Raw genomic sequence first — 27,771 nt, 5'->3', positions numbered from 1 at the left:
GAGAGACCAGCTTCAGCTTAGGAAGAGGCTGACCGCATACCATAACCAGAATCTTCTTTGAATTTTTCATTCCACTTAAAGTTCTCTCCAGCTTCCTGAGTTACCCTCTGTTTTAATGGTCAGAGCTTTTTTGCAAATGAAAGAGAAAGGAGGGGGAAAAAAAAATCCCTGACCCGATGAACTAAACCTTGAGAGAATGGGAGCCACGTGGTGCCGCTGAATCGCTTCTGCCAAATTCCCTGCAGAAACGATTCCAGAAAACTCCAGCTCCCTCTGACAAGCGCCTGGCTGTCCGGGAGCCAAGAAGGAAAAGAGGGACCAGATGAGACACGCTGGCAGGGAGCCCTGGTTGGTTGGGCAGAACCGATTTCCCCAGGGCAGATCGGGTGATTCAAAGGCTGGCTGGGAAGACAGCTGTTCCGGAGCTCCTGGATTACTCATCGTCTGCCCTGACTCAGTGGGCTGGACCCACTTCAGGCAGAGAGGCGCACGGTGAACCCACGGAGCTGGTTGCCCACCCCCCCGGCAAACTGAGATCCGGACCTACCCAGCAAGACTGCGGAATCCGGGTGTTCGTCCTCGGGGCAGAAGGCGTCTGAAGCTGGTGAGGCTAGTGGTAACCATCCCTCTTCCCCCAAGGCTGAGTCGGGGAGCAGCACAGGCACCCCAGTGACTGACTGGCACCCGAAAGAAGGCTCTGGATTGCACGGTGGGGGTCTTTCTGGGTAGGAAGTAAGTGCAGCCTGGCTCTCTGGGTGACTAAGGGTGACAGAGAGAGTCTTTAGTCTTGAGCTATACCACTCTGGTGAAGCAGTGGTGAAGAACCTGCCTGCAATGCAGGAGACACAGGTTCGATCCCTGGGTCGGGAAGATCCCCTGGAGGAGGGCGTGGCAATCCACTCCAGTATTCTTGCTTGGAGATTCCCATGGACAGAGGAGCCTGATGGGCTACAGTCCACGGGATCACAAAAGTCAGACGCGGCTGAAGACACACACACCATCCAGTAGACACCAGACACAGCACCACTGAGCTCTCGAAATACGGACGACCTAAATTGAGGCGTGTGAAATACTCACCAGGTTTCAAAGACTTTATGTGAAAAGATGTGTAACGTCTCTTATAATTATTTACCTTGATACATGTTGAAATGATAAAATTTTGGGTATACTGGATTAAATAAGATAATTATTAAGAATGGCTTTAGTTTTCTTCTTCTTCCCCCCACCCCCGCACCAAAAGGTCCCTACTAACATGGATGGACCTAGAGACTTTCATACTAAGTGAAGAAAGTCAGAGAAAGACAAATATTATATGATATCACTTACGTGTGGAATCTAGAAAACTGGTACAAATAAACTTTCTTACAAAATAGGAATAGCCTCAAGACCTAGAAAACAAATGTATGGTTACCAAAGGGGAAAGGAAGGGGAGGAATACATCAGGAGTCTGGGATTGACATATACACACTGCTGCATTTAAAATGGGTAACCAGCAAGGACCTGCTGTACAGCATAGGGAAGTCTGCTCAGCGCTCTATAATAGGCTAAACGAGAAAAGAGTGTGAAAAGGAGTGCATGTATGCAGCTGTGTAAAACTCACGTTGCCGCACGCCTGAAACCAGTGCAACACTGCAGGTCAATCACACTCCAAAATAAAATAGAAACTTAAGGACTTCCCTGGTGACCCAGTGGCTAAGCGTCCGCCTGCCAAGGCAGGGGGCAAGGGCATGTGTCTGGGGGGTCCCACCCGCTGCAGGGCAGCGAAGCCCGGACACACAGCTCCTGAGGCCACACGCCTAGAGCGCGTGCTCGGCAACAAGAGGAACCGCTGTGGCGAGATGCCCACGCACCACAACCAGTCTGCTCGCCGCAGCGGGAGAAGGCCCGCCTGCAGCAAGGAAGACCCAGCACAGCCAAAAACACAAAATTTTAAATCTATATAAAATAAAATATTTAATGTTGCCACTAGAAAAGTTAGAATTGCATCTGTGACTCGGCCTTGTGGCTCACACTTTGTTTCCTGGGACAGCACTGCTTTACCTCCACTCAAGTCTCACCTCCTCTAAGGCAGAGAGTTCGTGAACAGGGCTGGATCGGACTGCTGAAATCCTAGACCCGCTGCCGCCTGGCTGGGAAACTCGGCTTGGTTACGAAAACCCCCCGAGGTTCAGTTTCCCCATGTCTAGGATGAGGCTTAAAGTAGCACAGGGCAGGTGAAACGCAGGTAAGAAGATGGACTCAGAATACAGACGGGGTTTGGCACACCTAGGTTTTTAATACGTATGTGGTTTCCTTATGAACAGTACTTACACGTTTCCCACCACAGAGGCAGACAGGAGAGGTGGCGGCATGGCCTCATGTTCTTGCCACCCACCTTCAACCACTGGCCCTTCCGTATTAACCAGGGAGGAGAAGCTCCCCTTTCACGTGGATTTCACTTGCGAATTTGGAGACTGGGGGTCAGAGACGCCCTCTGACTTTCTCAGTGAATCAGGATATGTCAGGCAACTCCGAATGAGACCCGTGGGTTCTGCCTGGAAACTGGAAACCGCGGGTACAGGAAGCTGCGTATCTGACTTGGCGTCAGGAGACCCGGGTCTGAACTCTGTCCTTTGATCCTAGCGAGATGTCTTAACCGCCCTGGGCCTCTGGCTCCTCAGCTGTGTGGCAGGCCCCCTGGGAACCCTTCCAGGTCTTTACATCCCTTGGAGGGACCACAAGCTTTTCAGGAGCATCTGCTGGGTGCCCGACACTGTGGGAATGCCAGGGGTTCCAGGAGGGCTTCCAGCCCGACAGGGAAGACAGGCTGCAGTTTGTTATGCAGGTTCATTTTGTGCCGTTTTTTTTTAAGCACGCAAAAGATGGAAAAGAAAAATGTGGCAAGCCGGGTAGGGGCGTACCAGGGGGTCCGAACCAAGTCAGAAGAAGAGCAGGTTTTTCCAGGGATAAGTCTTAACCTGAGACTCTAGGTGACTAGAAAGAGGAAAGTCCTTGCAGGCAAAGAGAGTAGAAAGAGCCAGAGACAGAGAAAGTCCAGGCAGACAGGGCACGTGGAGTGTGTATGTACGTGTGTGTGTGCGTGAGTGTGTGTGTGAGTATGCGTGTGTGCACATGTGTGTGCCTGTGTGTGCACGTGTGTCTGTGTGTGTGTGTAGTGGTGGTGGTGGTTGATTTTACAAGACAGCATGGCTCTGCTCTGGGGCCCTGACGTTTGGCCAAGCACTAGTCTAGATGTCGCTTATGGATGGGGCTGACTGGCTCTCAGCAGCCTTGTGTGAAGCAGATGACCCTTCCCCCTGTGGGTGGGCCTCACCCAATCAGTTGAAGGCCTCTAGAGCAATACCTGAGGTTTCTCGGAGAAAACATTCTTCCTCAAGACTGCGACATAGAGATCCTGCCTGAGGGACTTCCCTGGAGGTGCAGTGGCTAGGACTCCGGGCTCCCAGTGCACGGGGCCCGGGCTTGATGCCTGATCAGGGAACAAGAGCCTGCACCTAATATCTGGGCAGCTGGATAAATGATTAAAAAACATCCTGCCTACCCACCTGGGTTTCCAGCCCTACAGATTTTGGACTTACCCGTCAATCCATAGTCACCTGAAAAAGATTCCTTAAGATCTCTCTCTGGATGATAATCTTTTTTTCATTTATTTTTTTTATTGAAGGATAATTGCTTTACAGAATTGTGTTGTTTTCTGGCAAACCTCAACATGAATCAGCCACAGGTGACATATATCCCCTCCCTCTTGAACTTCCCTCCTGTCTCCCTCCCCATCTCACCCCTCTAGGTTGATACATAGCCCCTGTTTGAGTTTCCTGAGCCATACAGCAAATCCCCATTGGCTATCTATTTTACATATGGTAATGTAAGTTTCCATGTTACTCTTTCCGTACATCTCACCCTTTCCCCCGCTCTCCCCATGTCCATAAGTCTGTTCTCTATGTCTGGATGATAATTTTAATACAGTATGCATTTGCTTCCCACAGCTGATAACCCACAGAACCATACCCTGTATGGCTTTGAACAACATTAAGTTATTCTCTCACCGTTCTTGAGGCTGGAAGTCCAAAGCCAAGGTGTTGACAGGGCCGTGCCTGCCGTGAAGGCTCTAGAGCAGAATCCGATGCACGCTTCCGTCTTAGTTTCTGAAACTGCTGCCAGCGTGCTTGGCTCGTATTCACATCACCGCTCTCTCATCATATGGCATTCTCCCTGGGTGTCTGTCCGTGTCTCTCCTCTGCTTATAAGGATACCAGTCAAAGGGGATTAGGGTCTACTGTAGCCAGCATCTCAGTCTGATGACATCTACAAAGATTGAACTTCCAAGTAAGGTCACATTCACAGGCCTTAGGGGTTAAGACTTGAACATTTCTTTTGGGTGTACACGATTTAACACACAAGAAGGTGTATCAACTTCTTAGGTAAAATTGTACCCTGTAGTTAGGGACACTGGCTTCCCTGGTGGCTCAGATGGTAAAGAATCGGCCTGCAGTGCTAGAGACCTAGGTTGGATCCCTGGGTCAGGAAGATCCCCTGGAGAAGGGATAGGCTACCCACTCCAGGATTCTTGCCTGGAAAATTCCATGGACAGAGGAGCCTGGCGGGCTATACAGTCCATGAGGGCTGCAAGGAGTCGGACGTGACTTAGAGCCTGAGCATGTGTCGCACATGCTCACCAGCTCTGATTTACAGCGAGGGAACTTGGAGAAGTAACCTGGTCCCTCAGAGAGGAAGTGGTGGGACTGGGGCGTGAACACAGCGCTCGACATTTGACTTGCTGCCTGTGTCTCCATCCCTGAGGTCTCGTCCGGTGGCTGCCGAGCCAGACCCGCTCTGCAGGGACCACCGTCAGGAGGTGGAGTTCTCATCTGGGTACTTCTGGCAGATGCTCACTTTCAAGCCCACCCTCACCCCAGCTTCTTAGACCAGGCTGCATCACACGCTTGTGCTTGACCTGGGAGTGCACTTGATTCTGCCTCTATCCACTCCTACATGTGAATGCGAGAGTTTAACACGTTTTCCTGTTTTTCTCCTATTTGTTCAACTATTTCAAGATGGTTAAATGCAAAACACTGCATGTTTCCGCTTGAAATTCATTTATGACAGTTGTCGTCACTATAGTTACAGACAAGTCTGTGTGTAGATACGCTCACTCATGAGAGAGGATTTTCCTTAGTGTTTTTGGATGTGTTGTCTGTTCTTATTTTTACCTGGTTAAATCTGTCATTTAACAACCTACATTTCTAGCTATATTTTAAAGGAATAACAGGAAGCTGGAGAGTGTCTAGCCTCCCAGTGCTTGGATTAGGTTATGGGTAACCACACAACTGGGGATTTTACACAGAAAGATGTATCAGCTGATGGCTTCCCTGGCGGTCCAGTGCTTGAGACTCCGCCTGCCAATGCAGGTTGATCCCTGGTCCGGGAAGATCTCACATGCTGAGGAGGGACTAGACCCACACTCTCCAGCTACTGACGCCTCCGGCCCATGCTCTGCAACAGGGAAGCCACTCCCCGAGAAGCTGCGTCCCGTGGCTGGAGAGCAGCACCCTCCTCCTCCCCCGCCATCACGGAGAAAGCCCACGCACTGCGATGGAGACCCAGTGCAGCCACAAACAGATACATAGGTTGAAAAAGTATATCAGCAGCAATCCTCTATACATGGCTTGAGAATACTGGGAAATCGGTGTGACATGATTTTTTAAGCTCACAGAATTGTCTTTTCAAGCCCACTCAGGCTCAACAAATCTTGGACTCCTCAAACTGTCCTGCCACCCACAATAAAGGGGAATGGAAGAATCTGGTTTGGTGCCATTTATCAGTAACTTCTATCTGGACTAACACTGGCAGTCCAAGGGTTAAGACTTCGCCTTCCAATGCAAGGGGTGGGAACATGATTGAATTTGTGACCTCGAGGCCAAAAAACCAAAACGTAAAACAGAAGCAATACTGTAATAATTCTGTAAAGATTTTAAAAAATAATAGATCAATTTTAAAGATTCTCCTGGTTCCGTAAGACCAAGAGTCCTTCATCCCATGATCTGTATGTTATATAACATATAATTCCATACTGGCTAAATACGGGTTTCATATAGATGAATTATCATTTTATTTTTAATTTTAATTTTTGGCCCAGCTGCTCAGCATGTGGGATTTTAGTTTCCTAACCAAGGATTGAATTGGAAGCTCTGTCTTAACCACTGGACCACCAGGGAGGTCCCTGATACAGGTTAGTTGTTGATTACCGGCTTAAATCATGGGAAGCGGGTTATCTGAAAAGCCCCAGGTTTGAAACCCTTCCCAGAGAAAGACTGCCTTTGAAAGCCGTGATAGTCCTGTTGAAAGTAGAATGTCCAGGCATCTAAACGACATGAAGGGCTCCCTACAAACGTCAGGAAAGGTCATTGGATGAACTCAGTCCAGAGAAGTTACACATCACAACTGCTGTTACGCTCCCAGCCAAGCAAGCAAGGTCTTCATGCCCTTCACAAATCTAATCATGTTTCCACAGGGCTCTGAATGAAAGTTACTACCAAAATGTAAGCTGTGTACTTTTCCTTGCCAACTGTGTTGCAAAGCAAACCAAAGACTAATCAGTTTCTTCCCTCAACCAAATGCATTTAATATCTCATTAGCTTTGGAAGGTTTCACAGCAAATTGGCATAAATGAACACTCTAGAAAGAGCATTATTGTCTTTCTGTCTAAATAGCTACTGACAGTCTTTGTACGTTTTTCTTTTCTGTTTGGACAGTGCACTCTGCAAAGCAGATTTATAAAAAGAGAGCGTGAGGCATGATTTGTCCCCTGTTTCTCTCTGTCTCACGGCTGAGATAGACACAGGCAGTCAGACAACTGCGTTTCCCTCCACTTCTCTGATTTCAGTGGGACTGTGGAAAATCAACTTGAAATATTTTCAAGAAACTTTTTGCTCCTTTACCTCCAGGGAAAGGAGTTAAGCTTCATTGTACTTATTCATCCCAACCCCTTGGCTCCGCTCCGTGATTGTCAGGTGAACATAAATTGCTCAGCAATCATTCATGCACACACAGCCATCCCAAAGTAAAACTCCAGCGAAGAGCTCTCCACTTGGGCGCGTCCTCCAGTGGAGGGACACCGATACATTTTAAGAAAATGCATTAACTGGAGAAGGGGTGGAGGACAGGGAGCCCTGCTTCACTGCTGGGGGCATTAGAAACTAGCGCAGAACGACACAGAGGTTCCCCAAAAACCCAAAAATGGAATTACCACATGGTCCAGCAAGCCCACTCCTGGGGACATATCAGGAGAAAACTGTAGTTTAAAAAGGTCCATGCACCCCAGCGCTCACAGCAGCACAATTCATAGAAGCCAAGACATGGAAACCAATGATCCGTCAATACAATTAAAAAAAGAAGATGCCCAAAAGTCAGGCTCTTCCCCAAAGAAGAGCTAAGTGAGAAGTAAGAAATCCCGAGATAGAGCTGGAAGAGAGCAGCAAACCCGGCTTTATCCTCATCCTGGTTTCTAGAGAGAATCATCACAGATTCGGGGACCACTGGCAGAAATCTGACGGACCAGCCCCATGTCATCGAGGTGGGTGGTTTCTCCATCTTCATTCAACTCACGTGTCTTTATCAGGCTTTAACACGCCTGGGTCATCATGTCTGTTGTTCTAAGAGCCTTTAGAAAAAAACTCGCTGATGATCTGAGTCATACGTTGCGGCAAACCATGACTCAGGAAGAAGAGGCGGCTGAGGACGGCGGCCTCTCTGGAAGGCGGATGTAAGAACTTCAGCTGGAAGCTCATTGCTGTGGCTGTAAAGCTACTTGACACCATCTTCTATGACATCCAAGGCCTATTAGTTCAAAGTTAACAAGATAAATTTCCACTCAGATTTGGAGCCAGAAACATTCTATCCCTCCAAGAAAACTTGTTTGCTTTCTATTCAAGTGGAAAGGAAACTGTTCGCAACATAACACTGAGTTTAGTCAAGGCAGTAATAAACCAGTCCAGTTGTTTGGCAATGCTCATTTTCTCTTCACGTCAATCAGTTTGGTTTCTGGGTTTTCTATCCTACTGCTGTGTAGTTTAATAAGCTATCTCAGTTTGGGGGGCATTCAAAACATCATTCCAAGTGAAACATTGAGTTAGCTGCTACACTTTGGATCTTAGAACGACTAAGACCCCCAAACTGATGATACCAGTTTCCGGGAAGGATTTGGCACAGCCGTCGTGTCCAACTCTTTGTGACTCTACGGACTATAGCCCGCCAGGCTCCTCTGTCCATGGGATTCTCCAGGTGAGGACACTGGAGTGGGCTGCCGTGCCCTCCTCCAGGGGATTGTCCTGATCCAGTGATGGAACCTGCATCTCTTGTGTCTCCTGCTCATTCGTTACCGGTGGGAATGCAAAATGGTCTGGTCACCTTGGAAAAGACAGTGACAGTTTCTTGCAAAGCTAAGCACTGCTGTATGATCAGCAGTCATGCCTCTAGGTATTCACTCAACTGATATAAACACTTACATCCACATAACAACCTGCATGTGAATGTTTATAGACTCTTTATTCATAATTTCCAAGAAGTGGAAATAACCAAGATGTCCTTCAATAGGTAAATGGACGCATGAGCTGTGGGACATCCATATACAGTGGAATATTATTCAGTGATAAAAAGAAATGAGGTCTCAAGCCGCAGAAAGGCAGGGATGAATCTCAAAAACATATTGCTAAGGGAGAGAAGCCAGTTTGAAAAGGGTGCATAATGGTTCCAGTTATATGAAATTCTGGGAAAGGTGAAAACAGAGACAGTGAAAAGATCAGAGGTTGCCAGGGGTCAAGGGGAGGGGAGGAGGATAAAATGGGTGGAGCACAGGGGGTTTTAGGGAAGTGAACCCAATCCGTAAGACGCTGTAGTGGTGCACGTGTGGCGCCATACATCTGTCAGGACCCGCAGAGCTTTACAGGAAGAATAGGGAACCTTAATGTATGGTGCCAACTCAAAAAAGTCATCTAGGAAGCTATGAAAAATCCCAGGATGGATTCAGAATGTGACAAAACAAACTGTATCACAAATATATGCAGAAGTTTGCTGAAGGAGTAAGGACAAGTGCTGACCTAAGTAATGTTGGAAAGGAGTGGGATCTGCAGGGTGAAAGGCAGAAGGAACTTCTGTAAACATTGCCCCCCAGGTGAGGCAGCTTCCTGCGGGGCACGGGTTAACCATTCTGACATTGCAGTATAGGCACAGTGGAATGGGACAATGTCCATCACTTCATAGGAAATAGATGGGGAAACAGTGGAAACAGTGTCAGACTTTATATTTGGGGCTCCAAAATCACTGCAGATGGTGATTGCAGCCATGAAATTAAAAGACACTTACTCCTTGGAAGGAAAGTTATGACCAACCTAGACAGCATATTGAAAAGCAGAGACATCACTTTGCCAACAAAGGTCTGTCTAGTCAAGGCTATGGTTTTTCCAGTGGTCATGTATGGATGTGAGACTTGGACTGTGAAGAAAGCTGAGCACAGAAGAATTGATGCTTTTGAACTATGGGGTTGAAGAAGACTCTTGAGAGTCCCTTGCACTGCAAGGAGATCCAACCAGTCCATTCTGAAGGATATCAACCCAGGGATTTCTTTGGAAGGAATGATGCTAAAGCTGAAACTCCAGTACTTTGGCCACCTCATGTGAAGAGCTGACTCATTGGAAAAGACTGTGATGCTGGGAGGGATTGAGGGCAGGAGGAGAAGGGGATTAGATGGCTGGATGGCATCACTGACTCGATGGACGTGAGTCTGAGTGAACTCTGGGAGTTGGTGATGGACAGGGAGGCCTGGCGTGCTGCGATTCATGGGGTCGCAAAGAGTCGGACAGACTGAGCGACTGAACTGAACTGAACTGATAAAAGGGTCGTGGATGGGACTTTCCTGGTGGTCCAGTGACTAGGACTTCACACTCCCAGTGCAGGGGGCCTGCATCTGATCCCTTGTTAGGGTCCTCGATGCCATGTGATTCCATGTGCAGTAACTAATACCTGGCGAAGCCCAATAAATTAAAAAAACAATTTTTTTAAGAGGATGGTGGACAGAGAACGACACTGTGAGGGTGAGCTCGGGGTGGCCCCTGGGGTAGTGAGTTAGAGGTGGACATCAGTGTGGACTCATGCTTAGCTCAGTACACATACACTAGTCACGTATGGAAACATTCAGAAGTGTGACCACATACACAGGTTAGTGTGCACACGTTTCCTTCCTCTGTCAGCTGAGAGTGTCTAGAAGCAAAGACACCCCAACAGGAGCAAGCACACCCAAGGCCCAGGTTCCTGATGCCATTCCAAAAGGAACCAGGGCCCCTGGGGAAATGGCGGATTCTAGGCCTGGAGCAGGGAATATACAAGATGAGCCTGGAGCACCGTGAACGCCAGGAAGCAAGGAAGTGTCAAAGCAAAATGCAGTTCCACAAGGATGAGAGCACGTCAAAGGGACACAGGCGATGACTGGAGCAGTCCCCGAGAGCCGAACCTGGCAGGATTCGAGCAAACACCGACAACAGCCCCTCCAAACCCCCACACAAAGAAATAACCCCCCAAGACTAATATTTGACTGTAATCTGAAATATAAAGTGAGGAGCTGTGAGCCTGTCCTGGAACGAATGACTGAGTATGTAAATAAACCGGAGAGAATAGCTGACTATCGTGCAGGAGGGGCCTGGAGATTCTGTGTCAATGTCTGCCCTCGAGGTCATGAGCATAGCTCTCCTCCTTAAGTGTGGGTTGTGCAGAGTGACTTTCTTCCAAAAAGTACAGTGTGGAGAGGGGAGGAAAGTATAATCACAGGGGAGGCAGGCAGCAAACAGAACCTAAGCCAGGTGTCACGGTGACAAGGATGCCGTGCTGATGCTGTGTCCCTTGATATGACGAGATAAGAGCAGCCCCTCACTTCTGCCGTCTCCACGCCCCAGACCCATAACCCGCATCCGATCATGAGAAAAGCATCGGATGAGTCCCAATCAAAGGGCATTCTAGAACACCCGACTAACACCCCTCGAAACTGTCAAGGTCACGAATGTCAAAGAAAGCCTGAAAAACTGTCACAGCCGAAGGAGCCTGAGGAGACGGGGTAGCAACATGGGGCAGAGAAAGGGAAATTTGAATCGAGTGTGAACTGGGAGTTTGCTGGTAGCAGCTGTAAACTGTTACGTACAAAGAATGGAGAAACTGAAACCTCCTGTTGCACGGCACGGGGAACTGCGCTCAGCACCCTGTGAGAAACCGCACTGAGAAAGAACACGCAAAGAGCACACACACCCGTGTGTGTTTATACATAAACCGAATCACTTTGCTGCACACCAGAAACAGACACATACTGTGCTATAGTCGGCTATACTCACAAAAAACGGACACATACTGTGCTATAGTCGGCTATACTCACAAAAAACGGGCACATACTATACTATAATCGGCTATACTCACAAAAAACGGACACATACTGTGCTATAATCGGCTATACTCACAAAAAACGGACACATACTATACTATAATCGACTATACTCACAAAAAACAGACTCGTGCTGGATAAGCAGACACAGCTGACGGTCTGCTCAGCCCGGGCTCCTCTGCCAGGGGCCGCTGAGAAAGAGCCCTCCAAGCCTCAGATTATTTCTTTAAAGTGCAGATGGAGTGAAGGTGGGATGGGGGTTGATGTAAGACTGAGCTGTCCATTGCAAACCACTTGCCACCGGGACGTGTGGCTATTGACATTTAAAGGAAAATTGAATGAAAGTCTGACTTGGTGAGTTACACTAGGCATGTTTTAAGGGCTCACCAGCCTTTTCCACCATCATAAAAAGTTCCACTAGACAGTGCTGCTAACCAGAAAGGCTCTATTGCAGAATTTGTGTACAAAGTGTTTATACCTACTTAAACACACACACACAGATATATATTTTTTTTAGGGAGGGTGTGGGGGGCTGTTCCTGAACCAGGGATTGAACCCACACCCTCTGTAGCAGAAGCACAGAGTCTTAACCGAATGTCCTGTTATCAGGATGTAGTTGTGATGATATTTAGGGGCCAAAGCAGACGTGCCTACAACTTACTCTCAAATAATTCAGGAAAAAAATATTTATGTGCCTGTAACGAGAACGCAAACGTAGCAGCATGCTAGCAACTGGCGGATCTGGGTACATTTCTTAACAATCATTTCAAAAGTCAGTTTTAAAAGTAAATAAAACCGCCAATCAATCAAGCAAACAAAAAGCTCCAGGGAAGCGGGTAAATTTACCAGGTTGACTTTTCTGAAACACAAGGAGTGAATGAACAGAGGTCCTCAGCTGTGGGAGCAGGGCCACCCTCTGGGCATGCTTTGGAGGGTTTAACTGGATGGGGACTCTGTCACCCCACCCTCAGGTAGGGGAGCTTCAGAGCCTCTCCCTCCCTGGCGGTGCCCTCTGCACACTCCCTGGGCCAGACGCCACCGATGCCAGGGAGCCCCACCCCTGGTCTCTGCAGGTCAGGGATGCCTGGCTCTCAGCTCCCTCCTCTGAGCTTCCCGGCTCAGCGTTCCACTTGGAATTGCTTTCATGACTGCTCCTGTCCTCAGCTGATGCCTGGACTGTTTTTATACGTGAAAACTAGGCGCTTCCCCAGGAGGGGTTCTTGGTAGCGAGGTGCCGCCAGGGACCCGTGAAGGGCCGCTGCCCTAAGGGCTTGGAAACACCGCCGCGCGCTCACCTCGCCATGCGCCTGCGTGCTCTCTGCCACCCATGGGCTGTAGCCCACCAGGCTCCTCTGTCCGTGCGCTTTCCCAGGCAAGAACCCTGCCATGCCCTCCTCCAGGGGGTCTTCTCCCAACCCAGTCACTGAACCCACGTCTCCTACAGCTCCTGCATGGGCAGGCGGATTCTTTATCATTCCGCATCACCCGGGAAGCCCTCGCTATGTTGCACTTAAAAGCACACGTGTGGTGATGACGTACGGGGATTCAGATCAGCGCAGTTGCCTTCCTTCCCCTCTTTCTATTCTTCTCCCGACAACGCTTTTCCTCTTCTTCCCCCCGCCCCGACTCACCTCTTCTGTGACCACAGAGCCCCCAGCCTCCTCTGGGCTTGGGAGTCGGGGGAAAAGGGTCTGTGGTCCCCGAATCCCCTCTGCTGGTTTTCTACACCTGATTTTTCTTAGGAGAGCACTTTCTTGTTATCCCTTGACTTAAAAAAATTTTTTTTAATTGGAGAATAATTGCTTTACAATGTTATTAATACGTTAGTTTCTGCCGCACAACAGTGCGAATCAGTCATAACCGTACATAGATCGCCTCCCTTGCACGCCCCTCTAGGTCACGACAGAGCTCTCTATTTACACATGGCTGTGTTTATGTTGCTGCTTCTGTCTCAACTCGTCCCACCCTCTCCTTCCCCCGCCGCACCCACAAGCTTGTTCTCTGTGTCTGCGTTGTATCTATATCTCCCTTCCTTCCTCGCAAATAGGTTCATCTGAACCGTTTTTCTAGACTCCATATATATGCGTTAATGACATTTGCTTTTTCCTCTTTCTGACTTACTTCACTCCATATGACAGACTCTAGGTTCATCCACCTCACTACTAGTAATTCAGAGTTGTTCCTTCTACTGGCTGAGTAATAGTCCATCGGATGTATGTACACAACTCGCTATTCCCCTTTGGTCGGGGGCAGGGTCCTGGGTGTTGGGGCGGTCATAGATCCTGCATGATGTTTGGATGAAGTGCAGCAAACATTTCTGAGAGCCTCCTTTGGGGTCTAGACTCTCTGCCGGGTGCTGCTGATACAACATCGTCAGGAAGACCTTGTCTCTGATGAGTTCCCCGAGCAAAACCCCAAAATGTGCTAAGTGCAATGCCAGGGCGAACCAGGCACGGTGGAGAAGCCTGATCTCATCTGGCGGCAGGGAGAAATGGGGGAGGGGGAACCCCACCTTCTTCACCACCCCATCCTCTCTGTCTTAATACAATTTCTAACATCATAATCTAACACCTTTTAAAAATTGAAGTATAGTTAATTTACAACTCTGTGATAGCTGCTAGTGATTTAGCTGTATATAAACACACACGTATATATAGTTTATTTCTTAATTTTACTTTATTGAAGTATAGGTAATCTACAATGTTATTTTCTGTTGCATAGCAAAATAATTCAGTTACACATATTCATATTTGCATTCTCTGTCACCTTCTTTCCCGTTATGGTTTATCACCAGATATTAAATACAGTTCCCTGTGCTGCACAGTAGAAGCTTGTGGTTTATCCACCCTCTGTACAACAACTGAGAAGCAGTAGTTTATTTAATTTATTGAAGTACAGTTGACTTACAATGTTGTTTTAATTTTTGCTGTACAGCACAGTGATTCAATTATCCATTTATATGTTCCTTTTCAGATTCTTTCCCATTATAGGTGATAGATGATAGATGCCTGTTATCGATACTGTGTAGATCTTATTGAGTCTGTTCTCTATGTAGCAGACTGTTTATTGTTAATGTCACACTGTGAGTTTATCCCCTTCCCCTCACTTTTCCCCTTTGATAAATTTGTTTTCTATGTCTGTGAGTCGATTTCTGGACTGATGTAATTCCTCCTTAAACTTTTATCTCACACTTAAACCCCTATTAGACTCTCCAGCTCCCAAACCTGCCACCTCTCCCAACTAAAGGCAGTTTCAAGTTCAACCAATTCGAGTTGAAATGAAAGCATCTGAGACAGGATCGGGTCTGCTCCCCAAAGCTCCTCTTTGTGCGGAGAGAAGCAGCTTGTGCTCCAGCTCTCCCCTGAGTGACCCACTCTTGTCTTTTCAAAGCAGTCCCCGCCATTTTCAGAGTTTTCTGTTAACTTACTCGCAGGCTTGAAGATGTGGGTAGTCCAACACTGCTTCCCCGTGTGTCAGAAAAGCACCTCTTTGGGTATCCCTGGTGGTCCAGGGGTTAAGACTCTGTGCTACCAGAGCAAGAGGTGCAGGTTCGATCCCTGGCCTGGGAATTGGGGTCCCCATACAGTGTGGTGTGGCTGAAAGAAAAAGAGAAGACCCTTTCGTGGACATCAGATAAAGCATTCAAGTTTAGGACTCATGCTTCCCGTAGCAGCTCAGCCAGGGGCAGCTTGATGGTCTGAGGAGGTCGCAGCGGCTTCACAGGCCCAGCCCCTGGGGCCCAGATGAGCCGTACTCTAGGCTTCGCATCCTCTTAGCAGCATTTCCAAAAACACCCTCAGACCCTCCAACACTTGTCTCTTCACAGGAGGGGAATTCAGAAAGGAAAGAGATCGGCATCTTAACCTATGGTGGTTGCTTTTGTAGAACTGGAAAACAGACAATCCTGCGGATACTGACTGAGGCCCTTCCAGGGGCCCCCAGGGCCAGAGGAGGCCTCCTTCCAAGGTGATGCTGCGTATGAATCAGGCATAGCAGCTGTGGGGCAGAGAGTGGGAAGCAAGCTCTGTGGGTCGCCAGCTGCAGCTACATGGAAAACCGGTCTTGCCTCACAACGTCAGGAGGGACCCGAGCTGTGATGCCCAGGGTCTCACGGACCGAGAGAGGGCAGCCCTCCTGGACGGCCTCCTGGTGAATCCACCTCTGCCCAATCAGCTCACTTGGAATGAATCACTCTCATCACTGAAGCTTTCCTTTGATTTCAGGCCCTCTCTGTGGATGGCCTTCTTGGGACCCGGCTTCTCACCAGGACCTATTTAGTCATGAATCCTGTTACTTACAGCTAACTGGAAGCCAAAACTTTTCTACGTACGCAAGCTCATGCTAGGCTGACCCACCATCGAGCTTTGCCTGGCACATCCCAGTTTTAGTCCCAAACTCCCCCATCGTGGGAAACCCCCGGGTCCCAGGAAAGCTGGGCGGTGGGCAACCCTGGAGCGAGGAAGCACAGAGGTGTGGATTTCCCCACTGTGCGGGCTCTGGGGCTGCGTCCCTGGGGTGTGGGTACCACCTTGGACATCTTGATCTTGGAAACCGTGGGAACTGGGCCCGAGTGACTTAAGCAGAGAAGGGACTTTTTGAAATGATATTTCCCTCTCTGCTTCTCGGTCTCCCAGCTCCAGATTCAAAGTCTTGTCTGGGAACATCGTATGTGGCAAACTGAGCCATGTGTTAGCGAACACACGGATGGGGCAGGAAGGCAACCCTGTTCTGCCTGTGATGAGAGGTGAACACGTTCGGGGGGAGAGGGATGCCCCCAAAGTTGGGGATGGGATTCAGATGGTCGCTACCCGAAGCAACAGCAAAGTCAACGCTGAGGAAGATGCTACACATAAGTCAGGCATAGACAACCGTGGGGCAGAGAGAGGGAAGCAAGCTCTGTGGGTCAAGGTCGCCCGCTGCAGCTCCATGGAAAGCCAGCCCCTGCCTCACAGCATTGGCAGGGCTGGGAGGAGGGCCCCGGGCTGTGGTGTCTGTGCCCAGGGTCTGATGCAGCGAGAGAGGGCTGTCCGTGGGGAGGACTGGTGGTCGACCGGGTGAGAGCCAGCAGCCGTGTTCTAATCCTAAAATGCCCAAAGACAGGGGCGCTGATATTCAGGGGAACCAGGGCGAAATTAAATGAGGCATTTGGCTTTCCCTGGGGAACCTGCCCAATTGCTTGGACATGTTAGCTGAGGGTCTGGCATATAGTGACATGGAAGAGGAAATGGCAACCCACTCCAGTGTTCTTGCCTGGAGAATCCCAGGGACAGAGGAGCCTGGGGGGCTGCAGTCCGTGGAGTCCCAAGAGTCAGATACAACTTAGCAACTAAACTGCTACTACTAAAATCCGCATTGGAGAAGGAAATAGCACCCACTCCAGCGTTCTTGCCTGGAGAATCCCAGGAACGGGAGAGCATGATGGACTGCCGTCTATGGGGTCGCACAGAGTCGGACACGACTGAAGCGACTTAGCAGCAGCAGCAGATTCTTTGTACACCTGTTAAAGTCTGAGGAGCACTTCTTAACATCACTGGTCCTCAACTCCCACCGCACTGGAATCCCTTGAGAAGTTTTAGAATATCCTGAAGCCTAATATTATTCAGTTGTGAAAATACTAAAATCTTGCCATCTGCAACAACATGGATACACCTAGAGAGTATTATGCTAAGAGAGATAAGTCAAGCAGAGAAGGAAAGCACTGTATAATTTCCCATATACGTGGAGTCTAAAAAACAAGACAAATGAACACACATCACAGAGCGGAAACAGAGCTCTACAGGCACAGAGAACAAACAGGCGTTTGCCAGACGGGAGGCGGGGGTAGGAGAGGAGAGAAACCGGCGAGGGAGAGCAAGAGGTGTGAAATTCCAGTCCCCCGTTGACTGTCACAGGTAGGAAACATACAGAAGGGGAATATAGTCTGTAGCTACGCGATATCTTATCATGGTGATCATTTTAAAATGTGTAGAAATACCAAGTCACCCTGTTGTGGAAAAGGAACTGGCTTAGTGTTGTAGGTCAGTTATGCTTCAAAACAAGCTCATAGAAAAAGAGATCAGACTTGTGGTTATCCGAGGGAGGGCTGGAGGAGGGGAAGTGGCAGGATGTCCGTCAACACACACATACCCCCAGTGATAAGATAAAAAGGCACTAAGGGCGTGATACACAAAGCGATAAATATAATCAACACAACGGTGTTATAGATGACAGCCGTGAAGAGCGCAAATTGTAAGAGCTCTGATCACTAGGAAAAACATTTTTTCCATTTCTTTGATGTTGTATTTATGGGAGATGACGTTCACTAAACTGACTGCGGTCATCATTTCATGATGTATGTAAGTAAATTCACTGTTCACGCACCTTAAATGTATACATTGCTCTATGTCAATTATATCTCAATGAAAGTAGAAGAAAAATAATTCCTGAAGCCTAGATCCCACCCCTGGAGATTTCAATTTAATGGATTCAGGATGTCTAGCAAGTTTCCAAGTGAGTCTAACGATCAGAAGCATTTGAGAACCTCTGGCCTAGATGTGACCAGCTCAGTCTGTGCCCCATCCCCTGCCCCTCAGAGTCTAACACCCCTGGTGAGATTTGCGCTCTGCACCTGTCTTGGGCAGGGGTGGGCGTATGAGGCGTGGGCACATTCTCACCATCACCTCTTCACTCTTAGCACACAGCTCTGTGGACACTGCACCAGCCCAGCCGCTTCGAGTGATTCACATTCCACCTCTGTGAGCGTGGGTGTCGGGGGGTGGGTTTTGTACACAGCGGTGCAAACAACTGCAGGAGGGATTCTAGCGTCACCGGTCTCCTCAATGTAGTTAGGTTTGTATGTATGTAACAATCCTGGCTTGATTTTATAGCTCCGTGGGTATATATCCTATGTGGATTCAAAATCCTTGAGGGCAGGAACCAGTGTCTCCCAGTTATTTTTTTCTTTAATTTTATTAGAGCATAGTTGGTTTACACTGTTGTGTTAGTTTCTGCTGTACAGCAAAGTGACTCGGTTTTATATATATATGTATTCTTTCCAGTAGGTATCGTAGGAATTGAAGACAGTGCCCTGTGCAGACACTAGGGCCTTGCTGTCCGTCCATTGCATATGTAATAGTTTGCGTCTGCTAAGCCCAGACTCCAATCCACCCCTCCCCACCCCCCACCATGGCAACTGCAGGTCGGTCCTCTGCGTCTGTGAGTCTGTCCTCTGCGTCTGTGAGTTTGTCCTCTGTGTCTGTGAGTCTGTCCTCTGCGTCTGTGAGTCTGTCCTGCGTCTGTGAGTCTGTCCTCTGCGTCTGTGAGTTTGTCCTCTGTGTCTGTGAGTTTGTCCTCTGTGTCTGTGATTCTGTCCTCTGTGTCTGTGAGTCGGTCCTCTGCGTCTGTGAGTCTGTCCTGCGTCTGTGAGTCTGTCCTCTGTGTCTGTGAGTCTGTTTCTGTTTTGGAGATAAGTTCATTTGTGTCCTGTTTTAGATTCCACGTATAAATGATATCACATGGTATTTACTGTTCTCTGTCTGACTTGCTCCTCTTAGTAGGACGATCTCTAGGTCCATGTTGCTGCAGATGACGTTATTTTGCTCTTTTTGGTGGCTGAGTGATAGTCCATTGCACGTGCTACCACATCCTCTGTCTAAACATTCTTGTTTGTATGTCTTTGGCTGCTCTGGGTCTCCGGCGCTCATGTGGGCTTTGCCTGGCCGTGGGGGGCGGTGGCTTCTCTCGCTGCGACCACGGGCTCCGGGTCACAGGAGCTCAGCGGCTGTGGCGGGCAGGTCGGTTGCTGCGCAGCCCGCAGGATCTTCCTGGACCACGGGCTCCGGGTCACACGAGCTCAGTGGCTGTGGCGGGCAGGTCGGTTGTTGCGCAGCCCGCGGGATCTTCCCGGACCAGGGCTCGAACCTGCACCCTTTGCACTGGCAGGTGGATTAACCACTGGGCCACCAGGATTTATCCATTCACCTGTCAATGGACATTTAGGTTGTTTTTGAATAGAGGTATATTATAAAAATGAACGGGACTGCTCCTGTTTACTATTTTAATGTGATTGGTAGACAGTTTAAAATGACACGTGGGAAAGCGGCATTTGCGGCTCACAGGCATTTCTGTGAGTGCTTTTAAACCGCTGCCCTCTGAGAGAAAGAGGGACTGAAAGGAGACTGCAGGGTGGCCAGCTCTGCACTGGGGCCCCGCACCTGCTGTGTGCCCGGCTGTCTCATGCCCACCCCGCGGAGGACTAAGTGGAGGCTTCCAAAGGCTAAAGGCCATGCTACGACCACCAGCTGAGAGAGGAAGCACTGGGTTGGAATTTAGGTGTATTGAATTGGCAAGCCTGAAGTTAGGTCCACCCTAGGGAAGAAGGAATTTGACTCCATATTGGATCTGTTTCTCTTAGACCTTTGTATTCCATTATGTTTGCTTTGAGTTAAGAGTGTTGCCTAGAGCCTGAAATAGACAGGAGAGCCCATTCTCAAGACTTTGACCTTTAAAGGGATAGCACTTTTCCATTCATAAAGAGATAAAAAATTGCAGAACAGAGAATAATATTTGTCTTGCTGGAGGTTTACAGGAACATGGCAACCTGACATACGTGAATAGCTGTAAGAAAAAAGGATTCCAAAACAAGAAGCTTGTAACACCCAGCCACACCTCTAGTGTACAAGCCTGAATTCTGACTCAAGTGCTAGGTTCTTTGGGGTAGTAGTCCACCATCTTTTCAGATTCCGGCTTTCCAAATAGAGTTGCTACTGTCCCAACACCTCGCCTCCCGATTTGTTGGTCTGGTGTGAGGTGGGCAGAATGAGCTTGGATTTGGTAGCAGGAGCAAAATCAGCTGGAAGAAGCTGGAAAAAGAAATGCTTCCGCTGAGACGGAGGAAGAATTTTCAATAGTCAGCGCTGCCCAGATTTGGCTAGTTTGGAAAACAGAGAGGGCCAGGAGCTGGAAGAGACTCAGGAAGGCTTTGATACCTGCCCGAGTTCCCTGGCGCTACTGGACACAGGGCGGCTCTGGAATCCTGTCCTTCAGAGTTTCTGCACCTAAAATCCCCTGGGTGTTAACCAAAATAAACAGGTCCACCCCAGGCCTACAGAATCAGAGTCCTGAGGTGGTGAGGCCAAGTGATAGTCATTTTGAACAAGAGCCTTTAGTTACCCTGATGTTCAACCAGGTGTTGGAGCCACTAGTGCCTGGAGGATATTGGAATGTCATTGGATACTGGTACTCTGAGGCTTTTCAAATCTCTTCCAACATTGAAATTCTATTGCTACATGTCAGATAAGGCTTGCCAACAAAATTAGGGTGAGTGAACTTGGCAAGTTGGATCATTTCCTTATTTGGCCTGTTTACTATGTAATGGGAACATTTCTTCAGCCTAAGTAGTAAAATTGCCAGCTGCCCACATGAGTCAAGATGAATTAGATTTTACTTCTTTTTTATTTTTGGTGAGTCAGGGGTTCAGGGGAAGGGGCGAGGGAAAAGGGGGTCTTTTCTTTTCTCTCTGGCTAACAAAAATGCCAAATGTCAGCACTCATGCTGGGAACTAACTCCAGGCTCTTCTGTAAAGCCAGTTGGGGGAATTCCCTGGAAGTCCAGTAGTTAAGACTCAGAGGAATTCCCTGGAAAAAGAAAGCAGTCCTGTACTTAAGACTCTGTTTTCACTGAGGGGGCCTGGGTTCAGTCCCTGGTTGGGGGACTAAGATCCCACAAGCCGCACTGTCAAAACAAACAGAAGCTTTTCAGATCGGTCTGAAAAGTGCAGAGCATTGTCTGCGGGACAAGACCCTGCTAATCTCCAGGGAGGCAGCTTTCACAAGCTTGACTCTGGCGCCCTGTGGCCAACGGTGACAAGTGCCAAGTCCCTTCAAGTTTGGAAGCATCGTTAGGAACACAGCTGGAATGCAGACCAGGTTGGAAAATGCAACAGGAGAAAAACCAGCAGCAGCAAGTGGAGAACCAGAAAGGGGGCCTTTCGCTGCCGAGCGAGAAGTCCCCGGCGCTCAGCCCGCACGGGGGCGATGGTGGGATGGACCTAGCGCTGTAGAATATCTGTGTCACTGGCCCCAGGGGCTGCAGGCTTCACCCGGTCACCATGGGGACTGTGCTGCGGGACCTCGGCAAAGGCAGAGGAGGGGTCCCTTTCCTAAATGCAAATGAAGTCTTTGCTTCTTGACTCAGAAGACTAAAGCAAAGTTCATCATCTCACTGTCTTTTTCATTAAAGCATCGCCTAGGGGACAGGTACTGAACTGAAGAAGTTAACCAAGGAGGCTGACGAGAGCGCCGGTAAAAAACGAACGGGTGGCAGATGTCAGACCAAATCTGAGCCAATGACTGCTCTCCAGGAAGTGTGGTGAATGCAGACCAGCCAGCGACTGGTTCCCTCTTCTCCCCAAAGGACATCACTTTGTTCTTTGCGACATTCAGCTTTTAAACATGGTCTTTTGAGAACAATCTCTGGATCTGGGACACATGAAAGTTGCTCTGTCATGTTGGACGCTTTGCGACCCCATGGACTATAGTCCATGGAATTCTCCAGGCCAGAACACCGGCGTGGGCAGCCTTTCCCTTCTCCAGGGGATCTTCCCAACCCAGGGATGGAACCCAGGTCTCCCGCCTTGCAGGTAGACTCTGTACTAGCTGAGCCGCCAGCGAAGGGGACACATGGAATCCATTTTTTTTCCCCTCCTATAACTTCGGAAAAAGTCACGTGTCCTCACTCCTAGCTTATCCCATTTCTGGTGCTGCGTTGTTGTGCTTCCCAGGGTAATTCGGTTCCGGAGCTCACAGGCCTCTGCAGTACTCAGATTATCTGCTTCAACACACGCCCGGGCTGCCATCATCTCGGAGCTGTGTCTGCGGTTGGTGAGCCTAGGGGAGCGACTCTCACGTGGTCTCAGTTCAGAGACTCGTCCACCTGTAGGAAGAGCGGGGAATCCCTCAGGGATGCAGTTGGTAACGACAGTGCCTGCATGATCCCAAAGCAGGAATTCTGCTGGGGATCGAGAAATGAAATAGAGTCTGACTTTTCTTTTAAGGAAGTAGTTTTTGTTACTAAGGGAGTGACTCCTAAAAGTTCTCATCACACACACAGAACTGTGTAACCTTTTTATTGCTGACGGACGGTAGCTGAACAGTGATGATCATTTCGCGATGCACACAAATACTGAATCTTCAGCTGCTCACCTGAAACTAATAGAAGGTGGGGGGGTTTGTCTTAAATTTTTTTTAGTTTTATATTGGAGTTTAGTTGATTTATAATGTAGTGATAGTTTCAGCTGTATAGCAAAGTGATTCAGTTATCATATAATGTTATAATATATATGATATAATGTTATGCATAATATAATATTATAATGTCAATTAAAAAAAAACTCTTTTCAGGAGAAAAAAACTTTCCCAAAGTGAGATCTCTAGCAGCTGTGAGCTAATCCAAAAATTCAGCTCTTTCCATTGGTTTTTATTTCTATGTACCTCTCAGACCCACTTACGAGTAATTTATACTTGCGCAGAGAACTGTTCTCAGAGGTCTGGCTGTGACAACATTTGGCCACTGCTTTGACTTATTTTTTTCCTAACAGAGATTTTATGACCTAACACGTGTTATGGTTTCAACATGAATTAGGCATAGCTACAGCTAAATACAGGGCTTCCCAGGTGGCGCTAGCGGTAAAGAACCCGCCTGACAATGCAGGAGACGTAAGAGACGTGAGTTCAGTTCTTGGCTGGGGAAGATCCCCTGGAGGAGGGCATCGAAACCCACTCCTGTATTCTTGCCTGGAGAATCTCATGGACAGAGGAGCCTGGCGAGGAGGAGCCTACAGTCCGCAGGGTTGCAAAGAGCTGGACATGACTCAAATGACTTAACAACAGCTAAATAAGACACATCAATGGGTGAATAAGAAGTCCTTGCTGCTCCATTGGGAGGTTGAAGTGCTTGGGCCTTTGGAATCTTTGGTCTCAACCAAGTGGCCTGGAACCAGAAAAATCGGGGAGGTGCTCGTCTCAGACGATGAACAGGATGGAGGAGAAACAGAATGAGTCTTGGCGTCAGACCACTTCGTGTTCCCGCCTGCGGCCGCACAGGGCACCAGGGAGGGGCTCGGGGCTGAGTCTGCCGGCCAAGCCCCTCTATCAGGCTGGGTCTACCCAGGTGGGGAAGGGCCAGGCGCTGTCTCTTTTCTCGGATGCGTGTGAAGGAGTACGGGCCCCCAGCGCCCTGCCGTACATCTTCCAGCAGAGTGAGCGGGAGAGCGCGTGCCCTCTCTGCCGCTCAGGCTTCCTGCCTGCAATCGGAGAGTCATCTTTCCTCCCCGGCAGGGGTGGTATCAGATATCCAGATCTCGTGAGTGAGTCGCCTGGTCCACAGGGATGGGCCGGTCCCGGCCCTGAGTTCCGACGGTGAAGGGACTTCCCCTGAGCTGGCCCAGTCCAGCCACGTCTTCTGCCGTCTCTGCGGCCGAGCGGAGAGGAGCAGGTTTCTGGAGACAGACGGGCCAGCGGTTCAGCCCCAGGTCTCCTGCCCACTCATGACGACTCAGAGCAACTTATAGAACGCCCCTCGGTATTCTGTTTCCTTATCTGAAAGATGAGTACAAATAGGAACCCATTTTGAAGTGCTGCTGAGAAGAGGCCATGAGGCGATCAGCGCACCCAGCGCATTTTAGGTGAGCGGCTAACTTGAGCTCTTTCCTCCAGTCCCCCCCGCCTCCACTCCCAGTCTATTTTATTTGACATTTCAGTTCAGTTCAGTTGCTCAGTTGTGTCCAGCTCTTTGCGACCCCATGGACTGCAGCATGTCAGGCCTCCTTGTGCTTCACCAGCTCCCAGAGTTTACCCAAATTCATGTCCACTGAGTCGGTGATGCCATCCAACCATCTCATCCTCTGTCATCCCCTTCTCTTCCTGCCTTCAAACTTTCCCAGCATCAGGATCTTTTCCAAGGAGTCAGTTCTTCTCATCAGGAGGCCAAAGTATTGGAGTTTCAGCTTCAGTATCAGTCCTTCCAATGAATATTCAGGACTGATCTCCTTTAGGATGGACTGGTTGGATCTCCTTGCAGTCCAAGGGACTCTCAAGAATCTTCTCCAACAGCACAGTTCAAAAGCATCAATTCTTCAGGGCTCAGCTTTCTTTATAGCTTTATATTGACATTTACCTGATTGCTAATCAAAGAGAGGTGTACCCCTACCTTCACTGGTGCTCTTTCCTTAAGCCAAAAAAAAAAAAAAAAATACCCCTGGCTTTCCGTGTACAATTTTTATGGCCGCACTGTGAGGTCTGTGGGATGTTAGTTCCCCAACCAGGGATTGATCCCGGGGCCACTGCAGTGAGTGCAGTGTCCTAACCACCAGGTTTCTGGAGAACTCCCTCCATGTAAATTTCAAGTGAATCAAGTACCCACTCCATAGACTGACTGTATCCTGAGAGCCATGCAGATTAACTGGATAGAAAAAGTAGGAAGAAGATTTAAAAAAGAGGTTCCCAAGAAAAAGCCCAGAAGAAGAAAGCGGTAGTCACTCAGTCGTGTCTGACTCTTTGAGACCCCATGGACTGTAGCCCACCAGGCTCCTCTGACCATGGGATTCTTCATTCGAGAATACTGGAGTGGGTGGCTGTTCCCTTCTCCAAGGGATCTTCCCCACACCCAGGGATCAAAGCCTGGTCTCCTGTGTTACAGGCAGAGTCTTTACCGTCTGAGCCACCAGGGAAGCCCCAGAAACTATCCTAAATACGTTAGGGGCTTGAGATATGAGAGCACTGTCCCTACAAACCAGGGACATAGAAACACTGGCTATCCCAGTGGAAAAGATAAAACAAAGCTAGATCTTCATCTCACCCACACTGATGGGATGGAAACTGTGTATGTGGAAAGCAAACCTTGGAAACATTTGCATAACCTTGGGGACGGGCAATGATTTCTTAAAGATGACACACAAAAAGCAGAGCTCAAATGAAGAAGTGGATACATCTCAGTTCATCGACATGAAAAACATCTGTACTAGAGCAGACATCATAACAAAGTGAGAAAAGGCTGATGGCAGGCTTATTTTTTTTGCAACAAATAAAAACAGATGAAGGATGATATTAAGAATATGCAAAGAACTATAAACACATAAGAGAAAAACAACACAGTAGAAAAGCAGCAAAGGCCAGGCATAAACAGTGCGTGTGAGGAGCCATCAGGGAGGCCAGCACCCCAGGTGAGTGTGGGTCCAGGCTCTGATCAGCACTGAAATGAAGGCTGAACCCCCAGACTCTCCACTGGGTTGGTGGAGATGAGAAGGTCTGATAAAACCAAGTGAAAGCAGGTGGGAAGGCAAGCGCGTTCAGGCGGGGCTGGAGGAGTGTAAGCCTGCCTAGGGCTTGGCAGAACCATTGGGCCAGAGACGCTGAATCCCACTGAAGTCCGGAGAAGGCAGCATCCTTTGAAATGTCAATGAATTGGGAACCACTTGAATGACCATCACGTTGGAAATAACCACAGCGGGCGCGTTGGGGGCAGGGAGGTGAGGGGGTTGGAGGGGGACACAGGGCCTTTGGGCGTGAACTCTCCTGCCTGTGCTCAGCTGGCCGAGGCTCAGTGAGGAGCAGAGACAGCAGCGATCAGCAGGAGGTGACGACGCAGCGACCCGTGTCCTGGTTACAGCGCGCATCCGCGCAGGGACAGAACCCGGCCAGAGCGGGGAGCGTGCACGCCAAGTCCGCGAGTGTGCACGCCTTGCGGAGGCTCTGGAGGACGCTTTCATTTCTTAATAACATTTTTGTTTTTTAATTGGGCTTCCCTGGTAGCTCAGCTGGTAAAGAATCTGCCTGCAATGCTGGAGACCTGGGTTTGATCCTTGGGTTGGGAAGATCTCTTTGAGAAGGGAAAGGCTTACCCACTCCAGTATCCTGGCTGGAGAATTCCATGGACTGTATGGTCCACGGGGTGGCAAAGAGTCGGACACGGCTGAGCAACCTTCACAAAATTTTAATTAATTAACTTTTGGCTGTGACGGGTGCTCCTTGCTGGGCGGGGGCTTTCTCCACTTGCCACGAGTGGGAGCTGTTCTCTCGCTGAGGTGCACTGCCTCCTCCTTGCGGCGGCCTCTCTCCTTGCAGAGCGCCGGCCCAGTAGGTGTGGCCTATGGGCTTAGCAGCTCCGCGGCACGTGCGATCTTCCCGGGCCAGGGATCGAACCGTGTCCCCTGAATTGGCAAGCAGATTCTTATACACTGTGCCGCCAGGGAAGTCTGGAGGCTTTCATTTGATCTGTAATGTTTATCCTGTTGCTTTTAATTATTTAATGACAAATGCAAGCGTTTGTTTGTTCCTTCTAGGTGGTGGATATGCTCGTGTTTTACCGTTTATTGTTAAAAATTGTACTAAAAAAATCTTATGTAGAAATATGGAACTTTGAAAGTGAGCCATGAAGATCAAGTTTGAGGTTTGCCTGGAGGGATTTAGAATAGTTAGAAGATTTTAAAGTATTAAAAATTTTATTGGAGAGGAAAAAATAACTTATTGGAGAGGAGAAAAGAAAGTGAGGACCCAGTGCCTAAAAGCCCTTCTCCGCTTCTGTGCCAGACAGGCGTGCGATCCTCACAAGCTCACGCAGCAATGAACGGTACTCATTCCAGAACTCAGAGCTCTGATTCCCACAGTCTGTGGTCGGCAAACAGCTTCACCTGGTTTCTCTTTCCTCTTCTTTCCCAAATAGCAATTGAGTCTCGGCCTAAAGTGACATTTCTTTACCCCTAGGAATTTATGCACCCCACTCCAGCACTCTTGCCTGGAAAATCCCGTGGATGGAGGAGCCTGGTGGGCTGCAGTCCATGGGGTCGCTAAGAGTCGGGCACGACAGAGCAACTTGACTTTCACTTTTCACTTTCATGCATTGGAGAAGGAAATGGCAACCCACTCCAGTGTTCTTGCCTGGAGAATCCCAGGGACGGGGGAGCCTGGTGGGCTGCCATCTATGGGGTTGCACAGAGTCGGACACAACTGAAGCGACTTAGCAGCAGCAGTAGCAGGAATTTGTGACCAGGGTTTTTACAACAGCTCACATAAAATTATTCTGTTATTTATTTGACCTCAGAGCTTCTTAAAATGCCGCCAGTTCCCACTTACGATCCTTTTATGCTGACTTCCAGCGAGGTGGGGTGAATCCGAAGGTACCTGCCCATTCGCAGTGGCACCCTGGCGTGCCCAATGGCTCTCTGCGCCTGGTACTGTGAGTGAGACCCAGCCTGCAGCCCAGCAGGGGCACTGCTTCTGCTGTGTCTCTATTCACATGAAGCACCTTTCCTCTGAAGGTCCCAGGGATCCAGTCACCTGATCGTAGCCCGGGATTCAGGTGTATAACAGATCCAATAC

This window comes from Capra hircus, chromosome 27, assembly GCF_001704415.2.
Source record: "Capra hircus breed San Clemente chromosome 27, ASM170441v1, whole genome shotgun sequence".
NCBI classification, from domain to species: Eukaryota; Metazoa; Chordata; class Mammalia; order Artiodactyla; family Bovidae; genus Capra; species Capra hircus.
This window is presented reverse-complemented; position numbering follows the sequence as displayed.